The sequence below is a fragment of the Musca domestica genome, unplaced genomic scaffold, assembly GCF_030504385.1.
Source record: "Musca domestica strain aabys unplaced genomic scaffold, Musca_domestica.polishedcontigs.V.1.1 6, whole genome shotgun sequence".
NCBI classification, from domain to species: Eukaryota; Metazoa; Arthropoda; class Insecta; order Diptera; family Muscidae; genus Musca; species Musca domestica.
In genome coordinates, this window is record NW_026712363.1 from 3,344,507 (window position 1) to 3,352,523 (window position 8,017).

Consider the following 8,017-nt stretch of genomic DNA (forward strand, 5'->3'; position numbering starts at 1 on the left):
CTGTTAAGTTATGCACCTGGTTTCAGGGAGTATGCTGAGTTTGAGGAGGCACATTGTTGTGCTGACGGTAACACCATTGTTAACGCAAAGCTTTGACATATTTCCCTCTAAGCTAGTTTGAACCGAACCATGCGTGTGATTTCTATATTTTTAGTTGGATTCCTGATAGTAGGATTCGAAACAGAAGAAGATTCGTTCGTAACTAAAGATACGTTATGTGTATCTCTGGTAACTTGACCTGTTTGCTTTTCTAGATGTTCCGGGCCTTTGACACTCTAAGTTAATCCGGGTATTGCAAACAGGGGAAATGGGGCATGATTTTAGGTACGCCGAAAAAATCTTATGAATGCATGTCCACAAATTGTTTCAAAAAGGCGAGATTTTTTAATTATAGGGACTGCGCATGACAAACGTTTGACTTGTAAGAGTCCTCACTCGCAGCGTGGTTTTCTGTTGATGTCCTGCATATTTCTGTCCCATTACCAACGAACAACAATTGATTTTTATACCCTCCACCATACTATGGAGGGTATAATAAATTTTGTCATTCCGTTTGTAACTCCTCGAAATACTCATGTCAGACCCAACAAAGTATATATATTCTTGATCAGCGTAAAATTCTAAGACGATTTAGCCATGTCCGTCTGTCTGTCTGAGTGTCTGTTGTAATCACGCTATCTTTCGAACAAATTGAGATAGAAGGCAAAAATTTTGCACACATGTATATTTTGCCAGTGGGCAGGTTAAGTTCGTATATAACGGTACCTCCCGATATTCGGTATTTTGATGATTTTAGCGACATTATTCACCGGAATTGTTTTAAATTTGGCATTTGAAGTTCGTAAGGGCTACTACATCCTAAGTCAAAAAACGAGCCATATAGGTCCACGTCTTCATATAGCCCCCATATAACGGTACCCCCCGAAATTCGGTATTTTGATGATTTTAGCGACATTATTTACCGGAATCGTTCCAAATTTGGTATTTGAAGTTCGTAATATATACTGCAGCACAAAATAGAAAATGGGCCATGTAGGTCCACGTCAAATTTTATGCGAAGAGGTTCTTTACCCCCTTAGAAATAAAGATGCCAGGTATTTTAAATGTTTGGTAAGAATTTCTGGAAGGATAGAATTCCTTTTCTTACTAAAAGTCCCATTCCCTCTACTATTTTACACCCTTTAAATTTGGTATTTTACTGATTGTACTCCCAAAGAATTTTGCATTTTGAGCTCTCATTGGACGGATTATTGTCACATGAAAGAAGTAGGTCCACGCTTTGAAATGAGCCCCATTAGGCTTTTTCGGTAATTTTTGTTTGTTTAAATGTGTTCGCATCTTCCAGCTGAACCACGATGTCGGCCTTGTAGTTGAAAGGTAGGTAGTCAGTTAACATCGTATTTCGCACTTATTTCATTTTTTTTTTGGTGAAAAATTGTATATAGCGAAACTTATTCTTTATTTTGTTCACAAAAAATCCACTGAATGATAATTCAAATTGAAAAAAATTGAAAAAAGAAGAATGACAAATTGAAAAAATCTTCAACTTGTTCGCTGATTTTTTGCAGCAAATATTTAAAGATCCTTACAAAGTTTGTCAATAGAATGTACTATTTTTCCCGATTTGAGAATTTTTGCAATGAGATCTCTTTAATAATTATTTAATTAACTTCAAACTTTGGTGTAACCGCATTGAATTATTTCGATATCATATATTCCGTTTCGCCACCACATAATTCGGTACTACACTTACATGTAACCCGACATCAATTTCAGTTCTCAAGAAATCAAATCAGTTAAATAAATTGGTATTAATATTCGAATTCAAAAATCAAGTATAAACAAGTGAGCAAAGGCATGTGATACCCTGCAACACTACAATATGTCCGAGTCCGAATCCGAATCCATTTTGGAATATTTCGCTTTTGAAATTATGTCATGGAGCACTGCGCAGATATTACAATTAGAGTTTTGACCAGGGACATTTGCCCAATATTTACGCACTCCATCGTGCTGTCAGTTGTTGTGGTCCATTTTACAGCTACATATACCAATGATTATCCAAAATGCTAGAATTCTTCCCTGTTCTTAACTCTCATCAATTGTGTGAGCAGGAAATTTTTTCTGTTTTTGGTTCATTTGAAATTTTCAGAGTAGGGCCCATATTTGTCTTGACCACATTCATCAATTGATTAGGCTAAAAAATTGTATTTATGCTACCCTGGGGTAAGAAACCATCATACAGATAATTGCCACATAGGAATTTATTTAAGTAAAGTCCCCACATTGTAGTGTCCCCAAGTCCACTTTCACATCCAATGTGTGGTCAGAGAAGAAAATTTTGTATTCTATTGAATTTGTAACCCCCAAGAGAATATTGGTTGGGAACGTAGATTTGGGATGTACATCTATATGAAATAAATTGTGAAAACATGAACAAATTACAAATATAAAATGTGGCACGGGACCGAATATTTGTTGAATCGTCATTGAGTTATACTATGATGAAAAATATGGACTTTATGTGGTCTCCAACTTACAATTTAAAAAATAAATAAAATTAATTCCCATCTTACGGTAATGGATGTAAAATAGTAATTATATTTGACTATTCTAACTATTTTTACTTATTTAAATCACACGAAATTTTTTTTTGAGGTGCTAATGGGTTTAAAAAAGTAATTAACATTGGCTATTCTTAAATCATTCAGCCTTCAATTAAGAGGTGTACAAAATAGAGTAAATTTTAAATTGCTGCCGAAAAAATCGAAAATTTGTGCATATTTTCTATACATACCGTTATATGGTTGACAAACCAAAATTTTCAATTTTGACTAAAAATACTTTTCAAAGCATCAAAACATTAAAAAACTCAACGAACTTTTAAATTGAGGCTATGCCTAATGGGGAACCAATAGTAGCCAGAAGTTGTAAAAAAACATGTAAAAGGACGAGTTTTTAGTGGTATTATTATACCTAAACGAAACTGATATATTCTAACTTCCTAGGAATATTGTAGTTCAAAGATTAACCTAAATATTTCGCCTTTATTGCGATTGCAACGAACGGCCGCATACACAGACAGGTATAGTTTAATCGACTGGTAAAAACTAAATACCTTATAACATAATCTTCTAAAAATTTAATTAAATACGAATATAAAGAGGTACTGGGGGATACAAAATAAATCATAAAGTGGACATTTGTTGTAATTTTCTGACAAATGATTTATAACCTGAAAATGCTTTTGAGCCTTTCAAACTACCTTAAATTTACAGCACATTTGGTCGACGAATATTGGCAGATAATATTATATGAGGGATATATTTAAATAAGAACAAATATATTCCTTTGTAACATCAATAATCCTAAGAATAATATGTGCTAAGTCTGAAAGACGCATATTAAATTTGGTGACCTCTATCGTAATTGCAAATGGTGAATGAAGAGGCTCACGGACATAATTTAATCATCAAGGATTTCTACTCTTAAACAAACTTCATGGGGTCATTAACTTCGATAAATCGATGAAACTTTATTTATGATAGTTAAATTAAAGTCATATTGCCAGGATTTAATTTTAGAAATTACTATCAATTCTGAGGTCCAAAACCCCAAAAAGTTAACTAGATATGAAAATAATCAATCCAATGAGAACTCATAATGCAAAATTAATTGGGACTGCAATCCGTGAAATACCGAATATGAAGAGGCACTGTAATATGCGGACTATACACAATAGTGGAGCGAATTGAAAATTTAGAAAGAAAAGGATTAATATCCTCGCAAAATTCTTCCGAAACCTTAAAAGTAACCTTAACTCACATGCAACGTTATACGGTGACTATGCGCTATCGTCAGTAATTACACTGCGGGAAATTACACTTGGAAAATTGTTTGGTTAATAGATAAAAATCCCAAAAAGGGGTTTCGGGTCAAACGTTTTTAGGGTCCATTTTATATAGCTTAACCAAACACAAAGAGCCTCAAATATTTTGCTCTATACTTAGCAAAAGTTACTATAGAGTTTTAAATTTGATACAGTGATAGGGTTTTCATGAAGAAACATTTGTACAAAATATGTATCAGGTCGATCTAAATTGGTGTAGTCCCTCAAATGTTGGTAATTTGAGATTTCAGGAAGAACAACACATTCTTTCAAATAATTATAAGAATAGGACCATGCTTTGGTATAACCCTTATGTGAAGGTATCCGCTGATTTCCAGCGTCTTGGTTCCATTTTTCAATTGATTTCACCCTTCTTCGACCTCCTCTTCGCGGAATTTTTTTTAATTATATTTTCGAATCGATTTGGCTTAAAATGTGTGTATAGGCTAATTTGGGGGTAGATGGGCTATTACAAAACAGTTAATGTATACTTTTTAATACATGTGATCTATTATTTAGGTTTTAAACTCTCAAATTAAAACCTCTGGCTGAAAATACTTATGCTTTAAAAACTATGCATTAAAGAGCCTCTCCGTTCACCATTTGCAATTACGATAGAGGTCACCACATTTAATATGCGTCTTTCAAACTTTGCACCGGGTTTTATAATATTCTTAGCATGATTGATGTTGCAAAATGTATATTTTTACATATACTCCTCATATAATATTATCTCCTAAAAATTCGTCGACCAAGTCAAAGTATCTCGTGTCAACAGTATCTCGTGTAATAATTTTCAAACCGATATATTCATTATATGGCAAATATAAGGATTTTGGTTTGGTAAGGGTATGACGAACGTTTGTACATAGAATTATGCAATTCGGTCCAGCCGTTTTCAACTGAATCCATTACCAACGAACAACAACTGATTTTTATATATAGACGAGCTGGTCCGGTCCGCGTTGCCGGCCCGTAATTTTAGTCTTTAATGCTTATTATATCCTCCACCTTGGAAATGAGGGTATATAAACTTCTTCATTCCATTTGTAACATCCATAAATGTTCGTCGTGGACCCCATAGAATATACATATGTATATTCATAATCAGCACAAAATTCTAAGTCGATTTGTCCGCCTATATGTCTGTTTGCTTAAATAACGATACAGCCTACATTATTTGACGAAGAGCATCAAAATTTAGCAGAACAATTTGTATTGTGTATAGGATGGTTGGTATTGAAAATGATCTATCGGTTCACGTTTTGGTAAGTCCCCATATAACGGTATCTCTCGAAATTCGGTATTTTGATGATTTTTGCCACATTTCTCCTCTGATTTGTCTAACACATATAACGATACCTACCGATATTGGCTATGTTGATAATCATAGTCACATTTACGCACATAATTGTTTCAAATTTGGTATCTTAGAAGGTTTGATAGATGACAATCCTTGAAGTATAAAACTGTCAACAGAGGTTCCCCTTTTGATATGACCCCATATAACGGCCTCATTCACTTTATGGTTTTTTGATAAGTTAACTTTGACTAAGTTAACCAAACCGTCTTTCTGGTATATGAAGTTTAAAGTGAAACACACTTGAATTCAGATACTTTATATAAAAATGTTTCCTTTATCCTAAGGTGTATGATAATAATAGTTCTGCCCGGTCGAACTTAATTTTTTTACTTGTTTTTAAAGCAATAAGTAGTATTGTCGTTGAAATGGCGCGTTGGAGACCCCATAATGTCAATATCTTTTATCATAGTATAATTCAAAGGCGATTAAACAAATGTCCGGTTCCTTAAATCATATAATGGTTATACAAAACGTGATCATTTTTTGCAAGGATGGTTTCTTCCCAAATTACCAACATTTACCGAAATTAGTATGAAAATATGGTTAAAATGTATGATATACTTGAAATCGGATTGTATCCTTATCCTGGGGTTATGACCCATATAATGAACTGCAAAAGCGATTTAAGGTATCGTGAAAGTTTAGGAAGAATTTCTGAAAGAATAGAAATCCTTTTCTCTCTTCTTTTTTGCGCCCTTTATATTCGGTATTTCACTGACTTCAGTCAGTTCATATTGAGTTCTCATTGTCATGTGAAAGAAGTAGGTAGGTCCCCGTTTTGAAATGAGCCCCATAACGTTTTGCCGTTTTTTTTTTTTTTTGTTTAAATGTGTTCGCATCTTCGAGCTGAAGCACGATGTAAATCCTGGAGTTGAAAGCTAAATTCCATTTTTAGACATGAAAGATCGCTATTTAACATCGTATTGGGTACTATTTCATTTTTGATATTATTCATTCAGAATTCAAAACAATAAAAAATGTACACTTCTATATAGTTTTTAAATTTGAAAAAATTTCACGCCAAAAGGATTTTTTCTTTTATATTTTTATTGGCATGTTTTCTCAAGATTTCATTCCGAAGTTGTATGAATTGTGAAAATCCGTCAAAACGTTTTTGAGTTATAAGCATAGTAACGAATAAACAAATTGAAAAAAAAAATCTTCAACTTGTTCGCAGGTTTTTTACAGCGAATGTTTAAAGGTCCTTACGAAGTTTGGTTCTTACTATTATTTTGAAATTAGATTCCATTGAAAAAGTGTTCTCTATTTTTTCCCGATTTTAGAGTTTTTGCAATTCAATATGCTCTTTTTTTTGATTTTTTAGAAATTTTGAAAAAAGTAATTATCTTTTAACTTTGGTTTGACCAACATTACTATTGTACACCACAAAATCAGATCAGCGGTTCTTGAGTTATAAGTGTAGCAATTAACACAACTTTATTTGATATATATAGATAGATTAGAAGTTTGCGTGGTCAGTTCCTCAGCCCCCAAATAAATCCCTAGGGTTGGAGGGAAAGCCAATAGTATCTCGTGTAATAATTTTCAAACCGATATCTTCATTATCTGGCGAATATAAAGATTTTAGATAAATCAACTTGGGGTATGATAAACGTTTGTACAAAGAATTATGCAAATCGGTCCAGCCGTTTTCAACTGATTCCATTACCAACGAACAACAATTGATTTTTATATATATATAGATAGTAGAGCGAATTGAAAATTTAGTAAGAAAAGGTTTCATATGTTCTTCCGAACCCCTCAAAGTAACCTTAAATAATAGATAACGTTATACGGGGACTATGCGCTATCGTCAGTAATTACACTGCGCCGCAAACAATCATGGGTTGGGAAATAGCTTAACCATACACAAAGGGCTTCAAATATTTTGCTCTATACTCCGCAAAAGGTTACGATAGAGCTTTAAATTTGATACAGTCCAAGGGGCCACATGAAGAATCATTTGGACAAAATATGTATCAGGTCGGTCTACATTGTGATGTAGCTCCCCTCAAATGATGCATCCACCTTTGAAATTCCCAAAATGTTCGTAATTTGAGATTTTATATTGTATGTATCCATGAATGAAGGTATCCGTTGATTTCAGCTATTTCCAGGGCCTTGGTCACATTTGTCAATTTATTATGCCCTTATTCAGCACCTTAGCTTCTAATGGAGTAGAATATCTCTTCACGCAAATTTTTAAATGTCAATGTTTCAAAGTAGCGTCCATATAAAAGTTAATTATTATGCTTTAAAAACTGTGCATAAAATACTAAAACTACGGGCCGGCAACGCGGACTGGGAAAGCTATTTTACTATTTTACGCCCACTATTTCGATTTATCTAAAATCCTTATACTAACCAAAATAATGAAGATATCGCTTTGAAATTATTACACGAGATACTATTGACTTTCCATCCAACCCTAAGTATTCATTTGGTAGCTGAGGAACTGACCACGACTACTTTTTAACCTATATATATGAATCAATCGTTGTTCGTTGGTAATTAAATCATTTTGAAATGGTTGGACCGATTTAGGTATTTTTTTAAACGTTCGTCCTACCCCGATTCAGGTTTTTATGTAAAAAAAGTGACCACGTCAATTTTTTTTTGATTGAACTAAAATCCTAATATTGGCCAAAATAATGAATATATCTGTTCCATAGTAAGTATATGACGTACTATTGACTCCCCCTCCAACCCTAGGTTTCTGTTTGGGGTCAGAGGAACTGGCCACACTGACTTCTTTAAATCTATAT